Source organism: Uranotaenia lowii, chromosome 3, assembly GCF_029784155.1.
Source record: "Uranotaenia lowii strain MFRU-FL chromosome 3, ASM2978415v1, whole genome shotgun sequence".
NCBI lineage: Eukaryota > Metazoa > Arthropoda > Insecta > Diptera > Culicidae > Uranotaenia > Uranotaenia lowii.
This window is the reverse complement of record NC_073693.1, coordinates 112,947,431-112,967,684: the sequence shown is the minus strand read 5'-3', so window position 1 is coordinate 112,967,684 and position 20,254 is coordinate 112,947,431. Positions and strand designations below refer to the sequence as shown.

Below are 20,254 nucleotides of genomic sequence, written 5' to 3'. Positions count from 1 at the left end.
GCTATCCTTTATATAATGAAGGATGGAGATTTTGCCTACATTTTCTAGCTTCAAAATACAATGCCATAGAAAAATGTAAATCAACAATTTTTAGAAAAACATTATAGTTTAAGATATTAGAGATTTGAACTAACTTTAAAACTTTGTTGAATACACCATAACGTTTCGCATTCAAAAATATCCAAGGTAAGTTTTGTTTTGAAATTTCTTTGATCAAAAATCTTTTTTAATATAATTTCTTTATTTGAAACTACTTATACGTTGAGGCATTAAGAAGCTAAACTCGTTGTGTTTATTTACCTGATATTTTGTTAAAATATTTTAATTTACTCAGAACTGGAATAAATAAAATAAAACATTTAACTTTATTTTTAAATTCAAGATTACTCTCAGTCATAGAGAAATTTGATCATTGATTCAAAACCTTTATTTTCAATATCTTTGTTTCATTTTACAGTTTTTTAGATGCATCAAATAAATAAACTTTGTTTTATTTTTTTTCTAACGATAGTCTTGATTCTTAAAAGCGAGATTTGATATAATGAAATTAAAATGCGTATTTGGATTCAGCATTCACGAATCAATAAAAATACGATCTTTATTTTCTTGCTTCTCGGAAAAATGTAAATTTGGTATCCTAGTCCTTTCTGAAATTTATCCTATTCTTATGATTTTAAATTATTTCGTAAATATCGATTAAGAATATCAGAAATGATGTGTCTTTCAATGAATACAAAATTTTATTCACTTTATTCATACATTCTATGTTGCAAATTTGTTACCATTCAAAACGAGGGATAAAATTTCACTTTTAATGTGTTTCAAATTGAATAATGTTAGAATGAGAGCTTGAAATTCAAGAGCCAATCAACAAAAGTAGAGTTCCAAAAGCTCCAGAGTTGACCATCACTTATTTTTAAATCAAATTTCGATAATTTTCTTCAGTCACAATTCATAATAAGAATTGAAATTCGGAATTGATAAAATCAGCACGATGTTGCCAAAATCCATTCCAAAAAAATATAACAAAATTATGTACGAAAATTCAGAATTCTAAAATCAGTATTACATTCAAAACAAGTATAATCAAAAATTAATCGCAAATATTTGTTATTTGAATGTATACCAACTGAGAATCATTAAAATTTAGCTCAGAAGTTCAGGAAAAATATGTTAGGTAAACCAGGGCAAGTGAAAACATTCATCATTTCACTGTTAGAAAACAATTAAAAAAAAAATTTTTTTTCCAAGAAATTGTCGTTTCAGCCGAATTAAACAATCTTATGTAGATAAAAACTTTCTTTGAATTCCTCACCAAAAACACTGTGCTGTTTGTCTATGAACTTATTCAAGTAAGTACTTGACATAAAAAGTATGTTTCTGTTTTGCATATTTTGGCTTCAATTAAAGGACATTTCAATCCGTTGATTCGTTAAAAGGTTGGAACTCATATTCAAGTGAAAGCTGAATTTTTTTGAAAAAAGAATCAGTATCTATACCATGAAAGTGGTAAAAACAATATTTTCACTTTTGAATTGACAGTGATAATTTTTGAAGATATATTTTTTTCTAAAACGTATGAAAGTTGAACACCTGTGTACCTTAATTGAAAATTTTCTTGTATTCAATAATAGATGTACAATTTTTATGAAATTTCATTTATAGCGGGAGATTCTCTCAGCTCATAATACAATTTTTTTTCAACTGTCTTGTATACAAATACCAAAATCAACATTTTCTAACATGGAAAATTATAGATTCGCAGATTGAAGTTGTATCGAAAGATATCGCTATGAATTTATATTGAAAATGGGTTTTAATCTCTTCTCTGATTTTGAATTTTTTCAAAATACCTTTGATTTGGTTCAATGAGGTCAAATTGAAGGAAAAGGGGCAGTATGCAGCACAACGCTTCCTTCCCTTCCTTACTATTTAACCCTCATTCGCATTAGAGTGTAAATTTGACACTATTGCAAGTTTGAATGTTGGTAATTTTTTTCAGAAGCTTCAAAAAACAAAAATCTCTTCTGGGACCCTAAATGAATTCAAAAGCTCTTGAATATTGCATCTTTACTTTTTTATGAATAAACCCTGGAAGCTAAGAAAAAACGCCCTTTTCCGACTTAGAGTGTAATTTTGACACTCCAAAAGTAAAATCTATCTAAGTCGTTTGAATTATTATGAATTTGATATAAAATTTATATCACTAATAACCTTGTAATGTCAGTAAATATGTTTGGCACATTATATACATCTAAAACTAGTCTTGTTATTTCTATTGTTTTCGTTTTATTAAGCGGGAACGAAAAAAAAATCCAAAAAACATGCCTCAGAAAAATTATTGCAGCTCAGGCATTAAACACTCGAAAAATATCTATCATGCATATGAAAGCTATGAGGGGTGGTAAAGTTTAAAAAAAAATATGACTACAAAGTTTATTCTAATTCTAACATTTTGTTGTATTTAGATTTTTGATGCATAAAAAATAAATTCACTGCAATTTTTCAAAGTTGACTACTTTACGCGTTTTTTTGTTCATATTGAAATTTTATCTGTATGAATGTATGTAATTTAAATTCTTATGAGGTGCAATTTACGCTGTGACATTTAACAAAAATATTAAAATTATAAACGTAAAATCATTCCAGCAGAACGTGTTTGTTTGCTATCTGAGTCTTACGGTGGAAGGTGATTTAGGCAGAGAGCCAAGCAAAATGCACACAATAATGATTCAGTTCGTAACATCGCCCTTCTTTTTTGTGAATCAACAGATCTCGGGTCTTTCAAAAAGTTAAACAGGTCCTTGAGCCTTGTAGTTTTGATATATTTATTTCTAAATCTAAAACTGTATTGAAGGATGCCGGGCATTTATTTTAAATTAAAAATCGTTTTAATGAAATGTTTGATTGAGCTACACTTACTCCGTACTCAATAATAACAACAATGAAACTGGTAATAAAATTGTCATCTTAATATCAATATACGCAGTTCTTAATTTAAAGCTTCTTTTTGAGTATTTTAAATCTTACTCTTAAATTAAATTTTAATCGCAAATTTAAAAGATCCCCCAATAAACGGTATTCTCTCATTAAAAATGGCAGAAACTCAAGGAAGTTTCTATGGTTTCTATTTTAAACTAATGAATCATGATTTTTCAAATTAATATAACCTTTGAATGTAGTTAAACTACAGGAAATCTCTTCAATTTAAAATTTTTATAAGGTTTCTGAAATATTAAGTCTATTTATGATAAGTTTAAGCAACGGAGACAACAGCATCCTGAAACTCAATCAATTTTGGTTTGCTCATCTTTTTCACTCGTCGTCGTCAATACCGTTTTATGGTTTGGGTAAAATGTTTCGGTGCTGCATTGTTGTTTTTGTTTGTTTGTTTCGTTTTTGTTTTCTCTGTTGGTTTTGTTTAACGAAACCCAAAACTTTTAACTTAAGCAGCAAATAATCGCGTATAAATTCAATTCCAACGAAGCAGCAGCAGAAGTCGAAAAAAAAGAGTCAGTCGCGAAAAAAAATCCAATAAAGTAAGCAAAACGTCTGCTCTGCTTCTGCTGTCTGGCTGGTTGGCTGGCTGGCTGAATTGCTGGGCAGTAAAGTGTATTCGCCCTCACTCTCTACAATGATGGCTGTAGCTGTGCTTCACACACAGACTGCAGACGTCCTCTCTAGACATAACAACAACAATCGGCACACAAACACGATCGAACGCACCACGACAGGAGCCATCATCCGTTCGTTCGAAAAAGGGCAACATTTGCGAGTGCGAACAACATCTCGTGATACGGTGAGGAAACCGACGACAATCGAAGAAGACGAAGAAAATAAACCAAAAACAAAACATGCGAGATGAAAACTTTGCGAACGAATCGGATTTTTCACACAAGTGAGAGAATCCCTGGTGAAAATTGTGAGCAACCCGGTTGGTGAGTGAGAGAGTGTTCACGATTCACACACAATTGTGATGTGAGAAGAAGAGAATGAAAAATTTAACTCAAATACTGTTGCGAGAAAACTTTATATAGGGGAGAGAAATGATACGGTTTGATAGAAGTTGGAGATGGGCCAGCCGGGAAGAGAGAGAGTTTGGTGAATGCAACAACGGATGGGTTTTAAGGTCGTTGCAATAACTGGAAAAGGTAATGTCCCTACCGAAATAACAAAAGGGAGCTGGAATGGGGGCGTCGTGATTTATTTCATGTGGTTGCTGGTCAAATTTCGCTGTACAGAATTGACTTTACCATTATTGTAGTCTTTAACAAACTGAACTTTTTATGCTTTTTAAATAACTTTCCCTAAAAGTAAATTAAAAAAAATCTATCTTTGGCATCTTAGGTTTAAATTTCCTTAACAAACAAAAATGATACCGCCCCCGGGTGGACTCGAACCACCAACCTTTCGGTTAACAGCCGAACGCGCTAACCGATTGCGCCACGAAGGCTCTTATGAGAGTCTATTGTGTAATGTCAATACACAACGTGTAATATATAATTGATGATATAATCTCAACCAACCGAAGGAAAAACTTAAAAAGCGTCATTGACAAGCTTCCATCATGAAGGAGGAAGACAGGCTTTACCAACTTGTTTTCATGTTCGACTGATCATCTCAGCGATTGGGAAGAATTGGTTGAATTGTTTTATTGTTGCGACTTATTTAGACAGCGTAGACTTACCTATATTGAGCTGAGCTTCCATGCCAGTATCAGAGATGCTTATGCTGATATCAATAATATTATCTTGATGCCATTAGACCAGCAATCGACAGCTCTTTGGTTAAGGTTGTGAAATTCTGTGTTTTAATCAACAAAAATCAATCACATTTTCCAACTTCATTATCGTATAAGATAAAGCAAAAATGACAAATGATTTGGTTTTCTACGTTTCTATCATATCCCTTATTTTAAAATAAACTTATTTTAAAAAAATATTTGAAAGAAATGGAGTATTGAAAAAACATTATTCTTTTTTTTTTAATAACATTTATTTACTATACATTTAAATAAAAGCAGCTAAGGATGCGTACATAGTAGAGTGTCCTACCCGGGATTTCCCGGTCGGGAATTCCCGGGAATTAGACAAATTCGGGAAGTCCCGAATCCCGGGAAACGCTTTAAAAATCCCGGGAATTCCCGAAGTCAGTAAAATGTGCTAAATTAATACAAATTTACACGATCTAAATTGGAAAAATTAATCAGATTTAGCAAGGAAAATTATTGTTCTACCATTGACCATACTGACTGGACACTCGATTTGGTTTGTTTGATTATTTTTCCAACAGTACGCAATATCGATCGATTTGAAGAAATGTTATCCCAGTTAAAAAGTGCCAACCAACTTATAAAGAAATAGGCAATTTCTTCGATAAAACCGGGATAAACAGGTGCATTTTTCCAACAGGGATTTTTTTTTGTCATATTTTGCAGGTTCACAATAACGACACCACCTAATTAGCAAGTTGAATTTTTGTTCTAAGTGTCATGTCAGTGCGATCAGTTGTTCTTCCTTGATGGCTTAATCTTAAAAAAAATTTAAATCTGGTTAAAATACTGAATTTGTTGAAAAAATGTATTTCCAACTGAAAATTTAGTGTAAAAGTGAAAAACGACAAAAAATCTATAAAACCAAACAATTCCAAGAATGAAACACTACGGAAATAATCTGAATGTTCTATTTTGCAACACTTAGCATTTAGAATTTTTGTTCTGGCTACAGTTTACAGTAGCAAAATCATCAACACAGAAATGACATATTGTAAAAAAGGGATAGTTATCTGAAAATTCACGATATTTTATGAATAACCTAAAGTCTAGCTAACTAACTTCTATCGATAGTGAGAAATCTCAATTATTTCAAAGTTTTACAGCTAGAATCAGACCAGTTTGTCGGTTAAAGTGCTTTGTTTTGGGTCTTTGGTTTGCTAATTGAATTTTTGAGGAATTAAAATTGTTTGAAATGTTTTACAATACTATGTACTACTTTAAATTTTAAAAAATACCATATTGATAAAAATTCGTACGCTGTAGAGGGTTAAGATCTTCATGTTCAATTTTTCCCGGGATCCCGGGAATTCCCGGGAAAAGGATCGTCAGATTTCCCGATTCCCGGGAACGCTCAAATGGCCGGGAAATTGACACTCTAGTACATAGGTCAAAATTTTTTGTGAAAATATGGTTTTGCACAGCAGCTTTTTTTTGTTTCGATAACAATCATTTTATCAACTTTATGGCATTCGTGACTCATTTATAGAGTGAGTGATCCTACTTTGAACCTTGAGCATACTTTAATCCTAAAATTCCAAAAATTGGAAATAATTCATTTCGCTAGCAAATTATTAAGAAAGTCCTATGCAAACAATAAACTCCTTCTCGCATAATATTTTCATAGCGCTATTTGCCACAAAAACCATTCTAATAAAATTTTCAACGGTTTTAAAAATGTATCTCTTCTTTCTAGTGGTAAAACAAACAGCTCAATTAGTGTGACGCATTTTAAAAAATCGAAATGAATAAGGAAAAATCTCGTTTTTGAACAGTCCAAGCCAAAGCTTAAGGGGAAAACGTTTTAATTGTGATGAAAATGATCCATACTTCCTATTTTTCGTAAAATAAACGAAAATTAATGGAAAACGTGGAAAATTTTTAACGGTTTGAAAATAGGACACGTTTATGATGATCCATTTTTAAACTTAACATCAGCAAAACTTTGGTTTTTGCACCAATCAATCAATTAACATGCGAATTTGAGGCATTTAATAACTTTATTAAACACTAGCTGCTCCCGTACGAACTTCGCTTCGCTTTTAACTTTAAAGTTGATGATTTTGTATTTGGTTGGTAATAGGGACGCATTTTCACAAAAAAATCGCTTAAAATACTAAACCGAATTTGCAAACGACCTATTTGCTTGTCTACCGAACGGAAATTTAAAAAAAAGAAATTGATTCATCGTCGAAAAGACCCGTGTACGAATTTTTGGCTTTTTCGGATACATACTACGAAATTATGTCTAACATATTTTAAAGGTAATATTAACGAACCCTTTTCTGTCGTCTGATTAAAAAACTTAATTCATAAATCAATTGTCCGTTTTGTAAAACACCCGTGAATGAATTTTTGTCCGGATCTCATGCATAAAAAAACAATAATTGCAAAAACATCAAACAGTAAATGTGGACGACCCCTTTTTCTGTCGTCTAGTTTGTTATCTGTAATCGACTCCTCGTCCTACAAAACTCTCGTGTTAAATTTTTGCATCTATATGATGCCCAACAATGTAATTATTGCAAAAAAAATTCGTAAATATTAAGACGAACTCTTTTACTGATTTCTTGTCAAAATTTGACGCGTTAAATCAATGTGTGCTGTAAAACTCCCATGTGCAAATTTTCATCATAATCCGATGTATAATCAAGACAATGGGGCTTTTTCTGAGAGTCACGTGGCGTGATGTGCAAAATTTCACATCGTTGTGCCGACTCCTGAAATCACTCTAGGCTAGAAGTTTCCGCTCAAATGTCCTGTGATAAATTGATAAGCTCATTCATACTAATGTTTCTTTTCTGAAACATTTGAAACATTTCCTAGTGTCAGGATAAAGAAGTGAAATTTTGTGAGTCACGTCACTTGACTCGCAGAATAACCCCCACTATAGCAAAAACAGTGAACAGATAATATGAACGATCATTTTTGCCGACCCCTGACTCGAGATTTGAAATCTGAATCAATTGAGCGTCCCTCAAATCTTCTATGTGAAAATTTTCATATCTATTCAATGCATAATAACGTCATTACCGCAAAAACATTGAACTGTTTTTATGGACGACCCCTTTCGCAGACCTCTGAATTAAAATTCGACTCCTGAAATCAATTGCTTGTCCTTTGAAACTCCCACGTACCAAGTTTTCATCTTAATCCAATGTATTTAAGCATCAATATCGCAAAAACAGTGTTAATATGGACGACCCCTTTGGCCGACCTTTGACCCTGAAATTAATACCTGGAATCGATTGATGGTTTCTCAAAATACTCTTATGCACATTTTCATCAAAAACAAATTTATAATAACTCCAATATTGCAAAAACAATGAACAGTTGATACGGACGACTCCTTTTACCAACCCCTTCTACAAAATTTGATAACTGGAATCGGTTGTCCGTTCCGTGAAATCCCCGTCTGCATAATCCCCCAATGCATAATAACGCCAATATCGTAAACACATTAAAAAGTTGATATGGACGACCCCTTTGGCCGACTCCTGACCCTAAATCGACCCTAAATCCTGGAATCGACTACTCGTCCCTCCAAACACTCATGTGCAAATTTTCATCTGTATCCAATGCATAATAACGTTAATATAGTAAAAACACTGAACAGTTCATATGGACGACCCCTTTTGCCGACCCCTGACCGAAAATTGTCTTAAACTCTTTCACAAGATCAGAACTGAGGATGACTGTTTGATTCTACAGAATTGTATTGATAAATTTGCCAACTGGTGTGAAATGAACCATCTTACCATCAGTATACCGAAGTGTGCTATTATCTCATTCACACGAAAGCCTAATCCTATCACATGGAGTTATCGAATATCTGGTGAACCATTAGAAAGAGTGTTTTCTTTCAAGGACCTTGGAGTCACTCTTGATGAAAAAATCACGTTTCAGCAGCACTATTCTAGCATAATAGCCAAAGCTAATAGAAATCTCGGATTTATCACTAGAATTTCTAAGGAATTTAGAGATCCATACTGCCTACGATCTCTGTACTATTCTTTGGTGAGATCCGGACTCGAAACAGCTTCAGTTGTTTGGAGTCCCTACACATCGTACTGGGCCAAACGTATTGAGGCAGTTCAATCGAGGTTCGTCAAATATGCCCTGCGATTCCTACCCTGGAATAACCCTGATGCGCTTCCTGATTACAAACATCGTTGCTTGCTGATTGGAATGGAGACACTATCCGAAAGACGTATAATCGCAAGAGCCATCTTCGTGAAGAAGCTGATCGACGGTGACATCGATTGTCCAGCGTTGCTGCAGCAAGTCCATATGAACATTAGACCCCGACTCTTTAGAGGAAGTGAATTCCTACGAATCGATTTTCAGCGAACCAACTACGGCCAACAAGAACCTCTGCGTGCCATGTTTAAGGTGTTCAACAGTTTCTACAACTTGTTTGAATTCCGTATTTCAACTAATGTTTTTAAAACAAGAATCAGAAAAAGTAGCCAGCTAAGTCGTCTTGCGACTTTTTAATAAATGAATATTGTTTTATATAACGTAGAGTTACAACTAGTTCCTAAATTCATGTAGACAATACTGTCAGATGAAGTAAAATACAAATACAAATACAAATATCCTTGAACAGTTATCAGAGAGCATAAAAGCAATGTTCTCAAATGCTTCGTAGTGCACAAATCTTACATGATGTTTGTTCAAACGAAATAGACGCCTAAAATCTCTTTTGGATATCAAGTTTTTTATCGGGTTTGGTGTGGTTTGTGAGCATAATATCAAATACTATTTTTTCTTCGAATAATCCAAATACACAGAAAAAAATAATGACTATTACGTGTCATTAAAAATTGATACCATTAAGACAAATCAACCTGTAATTTACTAAACGTGTAAATTAAATTGATTTTGTTGAATTTTTAATGAAAAATCATTGAATATTACAGCAAATGTCCTGTAACATAAAGTAGCATGACATTTGTCGTAGTTTTACAGGTCTTAGTCATTTATTTTTAAGTGAGCATCTTATTACAGGTGATATCAGATTACAGAACAGAAAAATTCTCGGTTGTGTATCAAAACAAAGTCAGCAACAGTTCGTTTGTTACTTCTCGACAAACAAATTAAATTATTGCTCAATTATTTAATACTGCATTGAGTTTTTTTTCGATCTATGTTTTGGTAAAGTGTTTATGCGTGTCGCTCTGCATGTCATTCACAACAATAACAAAATTGAATCGATCCGCGTTTGTGTTTGAGTTTTTTTTCCATTTCGCCGCTGGCTGCACAAAACACACGTTTTGCAAAGCCGACGTGACGGTCCGGAATAGAATCCGATGGGTCCTCGGTTTAGTGACCCGCTTCGCAAGGAACCGAGACCAAAGTTCGCACGGACAAGGTAACCGCAACTGCCAAAAAAGCTCTACGCTCGGAGTGTTTTTGTTTTCATTGCAACAAAGGTTATAATATTGTATTTTTTCCGAAAAAAGAATCCTATAGAGAAAAATCCCCGGCCGATTCCAGCCCTGGCAGCGTAGCAACGCATTCATCGAACGAAAACCTCAATACCGAAACATAAAGTCGATCCCGAGGATCCCCGTCTGGTAAAAGGTTTGGCAGCCAAACCTGCTACCACTGGAAGCTCCGTTCCTGATTCTAAGTTAAAACAATAAACCGAAAAGGTAAAAACATTTTTGTTTAAGTTTTGGAAAGCGAGATTAAATTGATCATTCGTTTTTTTAGTTTAACACTCCAGTTGAAATCGAAGCTTATAGAAACAGCGCCGTGTACCATGATGTCCATATTTCGGTTCCGAGTAGATTTCCAGTAATGAAAGTTCCCAGCACGGTTTTTAAACAACATTGCCCAAGTAACACAGATCAAGCCAATTGGCTTTTTTGAGTTTTAATATTGTTTTATGAAGACTTTTCGATGGCATCCAATTTTTAAAACGGTTTTATTGTAACATAGGAAATGCTTCATTTATCGTGTGTTTTAAAAGAGCCCTGAAAGTTTTGCTAAAACTTGAATAAAACACTATCTTAAGAGTGTTGTAAAAAAGTTGCAAAAGTATTGCTAAAGATTCAATAAAACACATATTTTCCTGTTTTTATTAGAGCTTTGGTACCAGTTTTAATAATGCGCTCAATGCGCTTTTAAAACTAGCGTTCAAACCAAGTTGAAAAACTGTTTTATTGGAACATTGGATGTAGGCATGATAAAACTAAGTGACAGATGATTTGACAATCGAGAAGAACGTATACACGCTTAAACTTTTTTACCTCTTTTTGAGATAGCATAACCTTTTTTGAAAGGATTATCACTCAAAATTGAGAAAAGCGTGCTATCAAAATGATATAAATTAACACAGTTTAATTCATCTGAAAAATAAAAACAACTTTGTTGTATCCGCATTCATATTTCAAAACAACCGCAAATCAGTCCACATAATTATTCGCTCAATTCGAATAAAAGCCTACTGTGAATAAACTGTTCTTCTGATTCGATAAGAATAACTGTACTAGAAAATTCATTTACAAGTATGCCTATTAAACTACACGTTTTATTTATCCATCTCTGTCTCTCAATGCGAAGTTGATCTTTATTTACGTCATCCAATCCAGAACTAACAAAATTATTTTCAGATCAACCGTCCAAATTTCTAGAAGACTGCAGAAACCGGTTTCTACTCAGCAAAGACGGAGAAATTGAGTTTCATCACAAGCGAAAATGCTCATTCTAAATCAGCCTCAACAAATTTCAGATGATATATTCTGAATGAAGACCACTAGCATTGGCCGATCATTGAAAATAACGATTTATTTAAAGCGTAATGCAGTTCTGGTAATAGTAAGCAAAACATCCGAAGGACGTTTTAAAGAATCGTTTTATCGCTTCCAATTGTTTTCCCATACAACTGTTTTAACAGTTTTTAACTGTTTTACATAACCTAACTACACATTCAAAATTCAATCATTTCGGAATTCACGATTCAAGCAATGTTTTTACAATTTCAATAATCGTTTGCTAAACGTTTTATTACGCTTCAAAAATCATTTGATTATAATCTTCATTTATGCGGGTTATTATTTAGCTTTGAGGCCAGGTTTTTGATGACAGAAAATGTTCTATTCCAAAACAGTTTGAGATTATTTGATAGCTACTTGTTGTTAAAAGATAATTGACCATCCTCTATTCATAGTTAAAAGGAAACAAAACAAAAAGTTGCAAGAATGCCTTTTTCCAAGCTACAAATCGAAATGTTCTCATTTATTGCGAAAAACTTCTTTTTCTCAAAAATGGATAAATCCATCATGAGCGTGTATTCCATTAAGAGAAACGTCAAACGAAGCTGTGATCAAGGACTAAAAAAATCGTATTCACATCGGAGCAGCCAAGAAACAAAACCGCGCGTAGTTCACAAAAGTTCTGACCACAGTAGGTTCGCGACTCAGCAAACACGTGATTGTAGGGGATTTTTTTCAAGGGGAATCCGATCGCCAGAAAATCGTGAGCGAGCCGTGGCAGAAAACCTCGCGAACCTCGCGATTCTGGTTCGTGAACCAAATTGGAAAACGCATTGCACACTTGATGGTCGTGTTTTCCATTTCGTTATTTTGTCTCCACATGGTTGTTAATTGCGCCAAATGTAACGCGTGGACAGATAAAATAAATCGATTTTTCAAAGTTTTCATAACAATTTCTTGAAAATAATTTACAATGTTGTAAATTTAAACGATGTATATAATTTGTGAATTGAAGTTTGTCCTTTCTGATGTTGAACAACGTCAAATTTGGCAAATTTGTATATAGAGTTTCGAAAGGATGCAATCTGGCCCAGTAACAGATAGAAAATATATTGATTTAATTATCCGAAGGATAAAAAGTTCCTCCGCATCCTATAAAGATGTATGGGGTGGGGGAAGGATAAAAAAAAATACAGGTCCAATCTAGAAATGTGCTATTTCGGCATCTTAATTGTATCCCCTTTGTTATTTTCAAGTTTCTTCCGAAGTTCAAATTGAGGAAGTTATATAAGTTTGGAATTTCAAATATCATGTCATGGCAGAAAAAAGGAGGCATTAACCGTGCGATGAAGTTTTGAAAGCGAGGGAAAACCATTAAGATAATTAAGAATTTCAATGTTAACTCATTGCGGACCAAAAACAAGATATCTAGTTTTTTCGCTTGACGCGTTTCCGAGCCGGACAAACCGGGCAATTTTAAACAAAAACCTAGCGAAATCCGGGCAATTAATTTTAAAAATGTCCATAAATCCGAGCATTATCTGGACAAAAACTTTTTTTGTTTATCAGAACTTATCGACAGGTTTTGAATCGTACTTTAGGATCCAAAACACCTTTCATGATTATTTTCTACGAATATTTGAATCTAATTTGTGGATTAAGAGTTCCCAATTCAAATAGTAAAGTGTGACTTTTTCATTCAGAATTGAGTCATCAGAAGATCACAATTCCAAAATCAGGATTCCCTATTCCAAAATGAATTTCAACTGAATATTTTTGAATTTGGAATAAGCTATTTTCAATCATTAATTTGTCCATTCCAAACTCTATGCAAAGCGTGAGAAAATATAAATTTTAATAGCAAAATTCGTGTAAGCGGATTCAGAAATGTTAAAATAAAATCTGAAAAACAAACTCCGTACTTACTAACAGTTCGAAACATAGAGTGATGAACCCATTAAAAGAATTTTGATAGTTTTGAATCATAAATAATGAATAATTAACTTGGAGTTATTCATTTTAAAGTTGCGTTGTGAATTGTGATGATCGAAAAATAATCTTCAGATTATATGTAGATAAAAATGACGAAAAAATGGTAGATGAAAAAATTGCAGAAATCAATTCAAGAAGCTCAATCGAAGGAAATTCAGACAATAAACGGTGATTTCAAATCCAGTAGTAAGATCAAGATCGGATTCAGAGTTAATGTTAGAGATTATTATAATTTAAAAATAACAATGCAAATTTGTAATTTATTTTCCGACGTATCATTAATTCTATCGGTTTTTATCATTGATTGAGTATCATACTCATTTTTTTTTATTTAAAAAGATTTGAATTGAGAATAACATCAATTTATTGTAATATTTAAAAACTACCGTCCCGTTATTGTGGTCAAAATCCGGTTTTTTCTCGTCTTGGAAAATTGTTTCGTCTTCTTAAAAGTTAAAAAAAAATCCAATTCTTTGCAAAAGCCGTTGGAACTAAGGGTTTCATTATTTCTTCATTCTTTTAGGGGCATGTGAATAAGGTGGTGAAAAAGCAAGTTTCCGTAGATATTTGTATCCCTCAAGCCAAAACCCCTCAAGAAAGTTTTTTTTTTAAAGAAAAATTACTTGAAAGCTCTTCTTTATTATTATTATTATTATTATTATTATTATTATTATTATTATTATTATTATTATTATTATTATTATTATTATTGAATTAATTTATCAATCTTTTATGATATTCACTATAATCCAAAATAATCATTGATACGTTTGCATGTGCTTTCTTATTGAAACTTTACATATGGAATCGTGGTTGTCTTTTCCAAATTTAAAAAAAACAGTTATGGAATTTTACACTCAACCTCTACTATAGAAATGTAGTGATTTGGATGAAATTGTAAGGCTCTAAGATTTGATTTGATTATTTATTCCTTAAACGGTTGTTAAATATCATTATTAGGGCCTTCTTGTGTCCATTCTAATCCATAATTTTGTCCAAAAGCTTTGTTTAATTCAATTGACCACCCAGGAGTTGACATGGCAGAATGAATTTGATTTAATATTTAGAGTTTCGTTAATCTTAGAACGCTGTAAGTTATCAAAAAAAATATTTTTTTTATAAACTTAAAAATAAAACAGAAATATTCCGTTCGATAATTGAAAGAACAGTGGAAAATGAAGAACTTCCTGCTGCAGCTTGAAGCACAATTTATTACCCGTACGCGTACCTAAAGAGACGCACAGCCTGCCTACGGAAGAAAATCGAATAACCACGCGTTCCCTTCCAAAAAAAAGTTCATGAACCTTTTCGCTAAATGGTTCGTGAGCCAAAATCGCGGGGAAAAGTTTTCGTGTATGTTACGATTTCCACGAGCGAGACAGGATTCAAAATCCAAAAGAATCGTCTGTTGGTTGGACTGCCTCGCTCGTGTTTCCTATGGTTCGCGAACCTATGGGATTTTTTTTCACAGCCTGCTCGCGCTTTGGCGAACCTTTACGGGTAAAAATCGTAGACGAGCGGGAATCGCCACTCGTGTACACGATTTTATTAGTCCTTGGCTGTGATTCAAGGTCTCTTAAAACCATTTAAAAACTGTTTATTGAAATAGTTTTATTACCACATTTTTCTAACCGGCATAAAACCATTTTAACACTGTTTTACAACTGCCTTAAGATTTTCAGTATTAATTTACTGTACACCATGTTAATTGTGAAATTGAATCGAAATTACTGACGCCATGTTGCTGGAAATAATACTTTAATACTAAAAACTAGACATTTTCATCAAAAAGTTGCATCTTTTGAGCCAATTTATTTTTCCTTTAATTATAATTTTTTTATTTAAATAATGCTTAAAATATGGTCAACCTTGATTTTCTTTGAGGCGCGCTTAAGTTTTGATGCTATTTCGTATATACTTCACCAGAAATCTGAGGTTGCAGGAAGTTTCTTGCTTAGATATATTGAAAATGAGAATGAGAATATTTTTAAAATATTTTAAATGGAATCTTTACCTTTCATCAAATGCTTGGGAGAGTAAGTGATAAAACGAGAAAAAACACGGAACAGAAAGCTCTCACAGTAAAATTTCTATTAGATTCCACAGCTGCCACAGTAAAATTCCTATCAGATTTCACAGCTCCCACAGTAAAATTCCTATCAGATTCCACGACGTAGTTTTAAAAGAGCTGTGGATAGTCTGAAGAGGGCTCTGAAAGGTTTCTTAAAGCTATGTCTATAAGGTCGAATAAAACTATTCTGTTGGATGTTTTATTATAGCGTATAGAATTAGCTTTAAAAACGTTAACAAAATGGGCCCTTTTGGCCATATGTTAGCTTTAAAGTAGTTGTGCTAATGCGTAGAATGCGCTTTGGCTTATAAAGTAGCTTTAGGAAATAGTTTTAAGCGAACTGTTAAGGTTGGAATAAAACTTAAATTGTTACTTGGGTTGGGCTAATGCTGTCGGAAAGATTCGGTGAAATTCCGCAATGGATCGTCGATTGGATACTGCGATTTGGAGTAATATGAAAAATGCGCACCACCAACAATAGCTCCAGTGAGGAGTTGAAGGGGTTACTCCAGGAAGAAATGAGAGAGCCTAGCGAGTTCGATAAACATAATAATCACGGGTGCCTTCTGATCATTTCGACTAAAAATTCATGACTACCGGGGCCACTATAGTTTGTTCTCGTTGGATGACGCAGCCGTTAGGATATATAAAACAAATCGTAATCGTGGATGTTGGCGAAATTTGGATTTGGAGGTTAGTTGTTTAAAATTTAATTGCTCACAACTTTTTTAACACAATATGCATTTTAGGATTATCTCGTAAATGAAAGGAGTGATACAACAAATGCCAATAGTTACTTCAAAGGAACGCTACTAGAAGTGATACTAGAAGTTTTGGGAACGATTGTCGGCGAGGCGTTGACAGAAAGTTCCTATCTCCGAGCGACAAAATTAGATGCCTACCAATTTATTTGAGTAACAGAAACAGAAAGAAGAGATAAACAGAAATATTTTTAATGCATGTAACATTGAAATGGTCTATCATTATCGTTGTCGATAGCATAATCGCAATTTAGCTTACACTATCATGATTAAATATCCATGTGCATTCTCGAAAGATGAAAGAAGGTTTTCGCTACAAATCAAAATCCAATTATACAAATTAACAAAGTTTATGCTTATGTGTGACAATCGATGTAAGGATAAAATTGCAATCGGATTTGGCTTTATATTTTTAAAAGAAGTTTTGGGAGAACTAATATTTAGGTTTTTATTTTAAATTATACGTGTTTTTAGTTAACAACAATAAAGGATGAGTTGAACTCTGTACACAAATTTATTTATTGAACAATGACATCATCCCTTTAAAGCAAAAAAAACAATGCAAATACATGTCTACAGCGTGTTACAGGTTTTTGAAATTACAGGCCTGAGATTTTTTACTGGTCTAAGAATTTTAAAGGCTCACTGAAAAATAAATGTCTTCGACCTGTAAATTTACGGTAAATGTCCTGCTCCTTTTTGTTACAGGATATTTGCCGTAATTTTACAGAAAATAATTTTTTCTGTGTACAAACTTCAGGCTCGTTGAGCGACCCCTTCCCGTGATCCGATCTGGCAAAATTTAGATGGGATCTTGTACTAGGCCTAGGATCAATTTTACCCTGCAGCACATGATATTCACAGGTTCTGAATTTCCAATACAAATTTGGGCAGTCTAATATCGAAGTTTATGTGTTTCATTGCGCGAAAATGGATTAGAATTTTTATTGAAGTTTGAAATAAATAAAAAATAAATTAAAAGTCTCCGATATTTTTTTTTTAATTTTAATTTAAGAACTGTTCGTTCAAAATAAAAAAATGAGTTAAAATTAAATAAAAGGTTATATTTGTGGAAAATTTGACAATGGGACAATTTGAAAGCCTTATTATCTAAAAGTCTGATGACGTTAAAGAGTGTCATCATTGAAACCTCACATGAAAATTGTACTAGGGTCTAGGAAAATGCAAGATGGAAATTTCAAGGTCCAAACACCTGTACACCTGAAATTTTAAGGCCTGAAAATTAAAAACCCTGCAGACATAAATGCACAGCCTAACGACTTAAAAGTCTAATGACCTCAGAGCCTGAAGATCTGAAGGACTGACAAAATGATGGTCTGGTGCTATTACGACATAAAAACATTTCTGAGTCAGCTGGTATAATATCATTGAAGAATTTAAGACTATTAGGTCTTAATACTTAAAAGCTTGAGTACATAACAAACTAAAAAACCAAAAGGACTCAAGGACTTGAAAACCTTATCAATTTTATGCATGACCACTCAAAAATTTGACTGATGACTCAAATATTTAAAGGCTTGACGACTAACCCTTCTTAATACTCAAAGACCTTACGTATGTTTAAGTTACTCTACCCAAGCAATCAAATGTTCGGATAGCATTCCTCTATCAAGTTTGATCCAGCTCAATTCCTAAACGACTTCTCTAGCGCTCAGTTTTTAAGTAGATAAACGAACTAAGAAATTTATTAAAAGTTCACATAAATTTCTTGACAACTTCTAACCAGCTTGAATTGATTTGATCAAGCATGTTTTTAATACTAACTCACATTTACAATACAATGTTCATACCAAGGGACGATTTTGCTCAATGTGATTTTTTCAATTTTCAATTTCTGATTAATTATTTCCATGTATTTTTGAGCATTTTAATATTTTTTTCAAGTTCTGACTGTTTCAAAAAAGTTTTTTTTCTGAATTTCTAAGAATGGATTTGGAGTTGTGGGACTCCAAATCCAAAATGACCGAATAACATGCTTAGTGTATGGGTTGGTCCGAAATTTTAATTTGTTTATTCATTATGTTTGGGTAAAAATCCTTATATAAGATTAATGTTTATCTCTATCGCATTGGGTAAAAACGACAGAATATTTTTCAAACCTCTTCATTTGGCATAAGAAAACTTGTTAGTTGATAATTCATGATAGTGCATTCATGTGAAAAATAAAATCATTAGCATGTGAGCATATTTATATTATGAACTTTAGATTTCCCACCGATGCCATTTGAGAGTGCTTTGTTAATTATTTATGTAAATATTTTTTTATTAACTAGTTTAGTATGGATTTTTTTAAGCTTTTCATTCTTTTTCAAATAAGAACATTAAAGATAACTTTGACTGCATCCTTCTGATATTTGCTTTAGCTTGAGTGCCACAACTCAGTGGTGCGTATGGATGAAACTCGTGGGAAGACTCCCGGCGTTAGCATTTTTTTCTAAATAGAATATCTAATTTATAAACACCCTTTTGATGACTGCCGCCACCGTCTGACAAAAAAAAACTCCCGCCAATATAACCCATTCACATGTCTCCCCGGCCTGTGTCTCTCCTTTCTGTCTCATCTTTTTCACTTGTTGCAAAATAACCCGCATATCAAATGATACGCACTTTGCTCTACCGCAGTCATGGGATAGAGGGGGGGGAGGGGTTAGTGTTCTGGGGGAGACAATTTCGATCCAGACGCCATACATTGAGGAAGTGGGAAGAGGGCCGGTCGTCCGACGATTGAAAAAAAAAGTACGGTGTACCGCCATCCGTCGAAAAAAAAAAAAACGTGTTGCGCCGGGTCAAATTTGTGCGTGTCCGAAGTGTCTGTATACGCACTGCTAAATAACAGCGATAAATATATAGATTGGCTAAAAATATGTGAAAAAAATAATACCAACCCGACACTCGTGTCTGCTCGTTCGAGCAGTCATGTTTATTTTCTGGCGGGTTCTGGTTGAATTAATTTTCTCGGGCCAGAAAAAATGCGTTTGAAACCATAGAAAATCTTGAACAAACAATGAAAGTTATGTTAAAGTGAAAAACGATAGCTTTTGAGATTTTCCACGAATTCCTAGATTGATAAAGTCAGAAGAAAAAATAACTCCAAACTCAACTTCCCCTCTTCTTATAAATGTTATATTTGGTCCAAAATAGCAGTGAAGTCCGACATGATCACACTAATAACATCATTCAACAATAGTTTTGTTATTAATTTTGTCCATCGTTTATTAAAATGGTCAACTTTAAATACATTTTTTTTAAGTTTACTGTTATCTGGATAAAAACTTTGAATTGAAACTAAGTTCATACCGTGGTGATTCCAACAATCGTTTGACAATAAATCAGCACACACATGATGACCCACGGCTTCTCTCCTTGTGTTTTTTTTTTAAAAGAATAGCCCCGTGAAAAATTCGGTTGCTGGTAATCGAGATGCTAGACGTCGACCCTCTTCAAAGCCACTCCGACGCCACTCTAAAACACGTACCCTCCACACCCCTAGAATGGTCTTTAGGGACCATTCAAATATTACGTAATGCTTTAAGGGGGGAGGGGGTATAGCAGTTTGTTAGGCTTTGTGGATTTTGCTTAGAAATTCTGAAACAAATGTGTTACGTAGGGGGAGGAGGGGGGGGGTTGAAAATGCTCGAAAATTGCGTTACGTAATATTTGAACGGCCCCTTAAAGGGTCCATGGGCGGGCAGGTTTTTTTTTTGTTGTCTAGCCCTAGTTCTACATTTGCCACCATTCTCGCATAGGCAAAAGAGCCGTAAAACACCACACAGCACCTTTCGTTATCCGGGCGTTTTGATCTGGGTGTAGGCTTCATGTTCTAAGCTACCTTCTAGTACTTTTACATGGCCAGAACCGGACAGACGGCAGCTTGTTGTGCATGTGAAATAGAGATGATCTGCGTGCATGTAACAAC

At 33.7% G+C, this 20,254-nt stretch overlaps 1 protein-coding gene and 1 non-coding gene across 2 annotated transcripts in view; both read right to left on the bottom strand.

Moving 5' to 3' along the window:
• The window catches only part of LOC129751411 (uncharacterized protein DDB_G0283357), a 492,735-nt gene that overhangs the window by 157,388 nt on the left and 315,093 nt on the right, over window positions 1–20,254 (bottom strand). The gene's annotated exons all lie outside the window — the stretch shown is intronic.
• On the bottom strand, window positions 4,380–4,453 carry Trnan-guu (transfer RNA asparagine (anticodon GUU)). Its single transcript has one exon. It is a non-coding gene; the product is annotated as a tRNA-Asn (tRNA).